This window comes from Pinus tabuliformis, chromosome 7 (assembly GCF_031772625.1).
Source record: "Pinus tabuliformis cultivar Carrire ecotype Pingquan chromosome 7, CPIR1, whole genome shotgun sequence".
Classification (NCBI taxonomy): Eukaryota; Viridiplantae; Streptophyta; class Pinopsida; order Pinales; family Pinaceae; genus Pinus; species Pinus tabuliformis.
The window spans coordinates 143234745-143240744 of record NC_142293.1 but is presented as its reverse complement, the minus strand read 5'-3'; positions in this window follow the sequence as shown (position 1 = coordinate 143240744).

The following is a 6000-nucleotide window of genomic DNA, read 5'->3' as shown; positions in this document are numbered from 1 at the left end:
AAAGGAAAACACAATTTACTTTGAATTGTTTGTTTCTAAGATAGCTACCTGTCTTAGTGGGACTAGCAGATCAAATAGTGACACTAGTTTTCCCGAAAACACTTCCTCCCAGAAAATGCAAAAATATGGCAAGCATTAACCTCTAGGCTTGCATTTTGCAATACTAAGAGGCAATGCCCTACTCACCCCAGAAATTGCGCAATGCAGTTTGTGGGGTTTCATGTCATTGTTGACTGAAACTGCACATTGCGCAGTTTCAGTCCTCAACAAGCCAAGCTAGACTATGCATTGCATAGTTCTAGGAGTTAGTAAGCCTCCTAATAGCTTGGAATATGCCTTGCATAGTTTTGGCAGTCAGTCTCCCAGCCTCTTGGTGAAAATTTCACAATATTCACTGTCAGTCACCCAGGTATGTTGCATGTTAGTCATCAATTTTGTTTTGGTTTTCAACTAAAAAATTGCTTACCATGAGTGTTTCTATGTCTCTATGTACCGCAGGTGTTCATTTGTCTCTCAAAAGTACAGGTTCAATGGCCTCCAAGAGAGCAAGAATAAAGGACATTGTTGGAAGTGCAACTGTAGATGCAGTTGAACAAGTGTCTATGAGCTTGCCTACCTACGAAGACACCAAGTTTTTCATAGGCAAGGACATAAATATGAATTGTTAGGACATCAACGACACATTCTCAGGCACATTTGAGGAAGATCTCGAAGACCGTAGGGTCTACTTCAACATCCACAAGTCTAGCTTGTACCAGATTGCATGTAGGTATCCTGTGTTTCCATGCACGGACATGATCCACTGGATTGTATTGTACAATGATCCCGAGAAAATGACATTGAGCAGTGTTAGTGGGACTGAGCTTTCTACCTTCAGGGGCAGAGGATTTTTAGCAGATGTCTCACTTGCCATAGCCAGTCATTACAATGGAGAAACCCTTCTGTAGACCAAGAAGCAACGCAAACTACAAAGATATCTTTAATAGTTGGGTGTTACACAATATTTTTTCATGCCTCATGTGCTTCCCTATGAAATACCTTTAAGTTCCTGAAACATGACCATTATACAGTATACTCATCCATGTATATAGCTCAGATCCTACCTAATACTTTGTTTGGAAAATTTCTTGAGCTTTCCCTAAAGAAATAGCTCTTAAAACCCTAAAATGAGAGTCATCGTTCTTATGAGGCTTAAACCAATAATTGTCACTTGTTGCACTGTGTTTGAACAGTGATGGCATCACTCTATTCCCTTGCATACTCCCTATGATCCAAAAAGGTAATTTTCCCAAAGGACATGAGAATCTTTGTGATCTAGAAGCTTCGAGAGCAGCAAGTTGGAGATGGTTTCACATAAATGAGGTCGAATCCTCCTAAATTGGCCTCCTTGCCTTATCCCTGTGAGCTACCTCCTTGATATTTGGGCCTAATCCTATCTTTGGAGAAGTCATAACTCCCTCTTCTAGCATATATTCCTCTTCTCCCATTCCCAAAAGGTTGGTCAGGTTATAGGTTGGTTGGTCTATGTTTATTTTCGCCCTTATGCTAAGCTTGTGCCTAGAGGCTATTCATTAGACTTGGAGAAGGAGTACTTGGATAGTTTCTTGGCTTGGACTTGGATTACCACTCAAGGAAAGCCTTTCAAAATCAAGGCTTTGGTTGTAAGCTTCCCTTTATTCCTTAAATAATATACAATTGTTTTTTCATCTTCCCAAAATATATATGTTCATGTATTTATTTAGCTTGACATTCCTTGATCAGTTAAGTAAGTTGTTATTGGATTTTATATTGGTTTTGGTGTTCTTCCTTGTCTCTTGATCACTTGTGTAGGTACATAAATGCTGAGAGAAGCATGAACAAGTCCGTGACACAAGCAGTTCGAGGCCCTCAACAAAGGAAATCAGAATAGAATCAGAACAAGGTAGGTCATCTCTTTCATTCTACTTTTCAATTATAACCTAGGAAGATTTCTAGTGGATTGTCACTTAAATTACTAGACCCACTCATTGGCCTAGAGGGATCATCTCTCTCTACAGAGAGGATTAACCTTGTCAATGAAATGGTGACTCCACTGGGTCAAAGAGCCAGCCAAGTTCGGGACAATACCCATCCTGGTTTACAAGATGAAGATACTGCGGAAGGCATATCAGTACTTGGTCATCTTTTCATGCCACTTATATAGCCAAGAGAGCACAGATACCTTCCTGTAGAGTTGGGTGATTGCGTTGGACCAACTAGCTAGGGAATGAATGCCATGCAACTAGTCTAACATGTTGCCTCTCAGGTTGAAGGAACAAGTTATAGAAGCCCAACATCCGAACAAAGGTCAACGAGTGGAGATATACATGTCTGCATACATACTTGATGCAGTTTGTGCTCGTCATTATTTACCAGGCTTGTGTTGGGCATGGACACCTTCGAAAACCTCTGTGAACACTTATTGCATATTTTTATCCGAGTGCAACTTCCACGGAGTTCGATTGTCAAACCACTTTGTCACCTTGGTGTACAAAATGATATTTGAGCAGGATCCACCTTGCATGTTACAGGCAATTATGGAGACATTGATCGACATAGAATATTGGTATGACTCACCCCTTGGAACCTTCATATGGGTGTACAATGCAGAGAATTCTCTGCACGTTTTACTGAAGTTTTCCATGGACAAGCTTGTCATGCAATAGGTGTCATATCACATCTCAACAAGGTTGTCAGCAAGACTGCATGGGAAGGAGAAGGCACCTTGGCCTGATCTTCCTTTGCAAATTAGGTTGTATGAGATATGGAATATCAAGCATGTTGAGGCCGAGATGGAGTGGTTCAAAAGATTCACCTTTGGTACCAGAAGTTTCAATCTGTATGACCCGCATTTCTTGGTGAAGGACCACTATGCGAGAGTGTAGTTTCCTTGGATCCACAACACGTTTCATTGGCTTAAGGAAGACCTATGGAGATATTGCTATCACTTCTCCAGGATCAATGAACTAGTTGGAATAGCTATAGAGTGGCTGGCAAAGAATAAAGAAGCAGCATATCAAAGAGCACCATCATCAGCAGCAGTAGAGGGTAACGTACTTGCGCATGACAAAGGCAAGAGAAAGGTTGTTGATAGCACAGAGGCTAAGAAAAGCTACAAGTTCAAAGCAGATCCACTTGTGTTGAAAGCAACTTTGGAGATTTAGGCCGAGGTGTCATCACAACAAGAGGAATGCGCAAAGGAAAAGAGAGAAATGAACGATGAAGGAAATAGAAAAGGAGTTGCAAGAGTTGAAGCTGCAACTCTGGGAAGAATGAGAGCCATGTAGAGGAGAGAAGGAAGCACAATAAGGACATACAAAGTAGGAGGCGCAACATGCACAGATTGATGAAAGTGCACCCATATAGGTTATAGACTCATTCAAGAGGTTCGAAGAAAGTAGACAGGGTGAGCAGTCACAAGAGCAGAACTTAGCTCAAGAGACTGAATAGATGCTAGAGCAGATGGACATGACCAGAGTCAAATCAGAACATTGACCTCATGCCTCAAAACCAAGAGGTCACCCCACTAGCTTCACCACATCCAAAAGCAGAGCAAGTCCTAAGCGATCAAGGAGACATAGAGATCCTTTAATACATTCTAGAGGCGAAGATGCACAACATATCTCTTGATGTGTTGCAACACAAAGTTGTGAAATCGCATGGAGTGCTCACTCTGGATGTTCACATATCTCCTGCGCAGTTTGAAGAACGAGTGATCATATCTGATTTGCACAAGCATCCAGCATCATTGGCCAATGCTACCAAAGCATATTCTAAAGCCAATAACTCGAGCATTCATTTCTTGATAGCTAAGAACAAGTTCATGGCTAAGGAGTTACAAGTGGCCAAGCAGGGACGATAATAGATTACATCATCCACCAAAGAAGAGTTGAGGAGAGAGATACTAGATGAAGTATCATCTCTCAAAGAAGTCATGCGGATTTTTTATTCCAGATTCATCACCGCGCATAAGTTAGTTCTCCATCTCAATGGTTGGGAGCAACACTATGTTAGGAGAGCACGCATCTTATCAAATATGCACACTATTGTCGATCACATGTGAACATAGAAAATGGGGTACACAGGATCCCCATTTCACTTGCCAACGATGATAAATCCCAAGGCGGTAGTGTTGAAGGCACACATCCAGAGTCAGATCTGGAACTATGAGGAACTTTTGCTACGCATCACCAGTTTGCAAGCTTCACATGCATGGGTGTTCAGAAGCATGGATGTCATTGTCATTGTGCGCATGCATGCAATCCCATCTATTGGCACACTGACCAAGGCAAAGATAAAGAACTAAGTCTGACTGGAGCTTGACATGTACTTTTATGAGTTGATGCACGTGGCCACCATCATAGACTTGGAGATCAGCGCAGACACTATGCATTAGTATATTTTTGGTCAGGCTGCACTCAAGAATATGATGACATGTTATCAGACGAGTTGGAAAAAGGTGCCAAATCAGTGTGCTCAGATGAAATGGAGGCAAGATTTCACTTTCATCGGGATGTCACCATTCAACACGCAGACACCATCATGGACTACCAAGCTTGGCATCATTTCACCACCATCGATCATCATGAGTAGGTCGAAGAGTTGGTCTTCCCACAATTGTCTGAGTCTTAGTGATAGCTTACATGGCTTGCTCAAGCATATCTTGTCTCACATGGATACATGTGCAAATTATAATGTAACATCTTGTAAAAGTGAAAGACCAAGTGTCATTAGTAGAATGTAAGAGTCATGTAGTAGTTGAACAGTCATGACGGTAGATGAAGAGTCAAAAATGGGAATGTCAAGGGTCACCCCACCCTTTCTTATTCATAGAACCTTATAACACATTGTACAGGCTTTTGGGAGCCAAGCTTCCTATAGGTGTATCTCAGAGAAAGCTTGGAGTGTATTATAACGAGCCTTGGCTTCTCCATAGTGCAGAGCTAGTATATATTTTTGGAGGAGCATGCGGCAGTGACTGTAACATTCCATTGTTGGGACTAGTAGTTGGACATGGTTGTATGTATGATTGGAACTTTCACTTTCTTAATATAAAAGAGCCAACACGTTTCATACATATGTTGTTATTGTATTTTAGCTATCCTTGCTACTCTAACGATGTATGTAATTGTTTGCTTACGCATGTATGTATGAACTTTTTTATATATGCTTGTATGGATCTTATTGAAATGTGTTGTTGGTTTAACCATCACTATGGATCGTTGGTTAACCTACTTGCCAACTTGTAATGTATCTTTTCCCAGGTGTTCCCTTTCAAGCTTTGTGTTTCCACAAGTTTCTAAGGGGTGAAATCATTCCCCATTTCATGTGTTAGAACCCTTCATGCACCTTCCTTGGCTTGCTGTGTTGGTCACACCCTTGCTACCAATAAGGACATCCTGCTTGCCTCTATGTGCCACCGCAATCAAGGCGATACCGTACAACCCATTGTTGGGACTCCTCCACCAAACGGTCTAAGGTCTAGTTGGGACTTCTTGCCAAGGAGATCCCCTGACATGTTGGCGGGTCCAACACGATAAACAGAGTGTTTTATGTGTGGTTTTCTCTCTAAAAGAAGACCACAAGCTAGGACTGTATGATCAGGTAGGCTACAGGTCTTATCATTCCTAGAACACGGGGTCAAAAGGTTTGTTTGAAGGTGTGGATTAACCCTAAATAATAGTGATTAAGGGTGGAAACTTGGATAAGGAACACCACAGTTGCGGAGGAGGTTTGGGAGGTGAAAATAAGTTGTGTTGCAGAGTTACAATAGCCCTAAATAGTGCACCAGACCTAAAATAATGGTTGTTGTGTGCTATATTCTTTCTATGACTACCCCACACGTAGGGGGCGACATCCACCCCTATACATTGCGTTGGGTGCAGCAGGGGGGTCACAGGGGGGTGGAAGCCCCCCATGTTGGGGGGTTTGTAAGGGCACAATATCCCCCTTGTACGAGGTCTGGGGCAGCGCCCTAGGAAA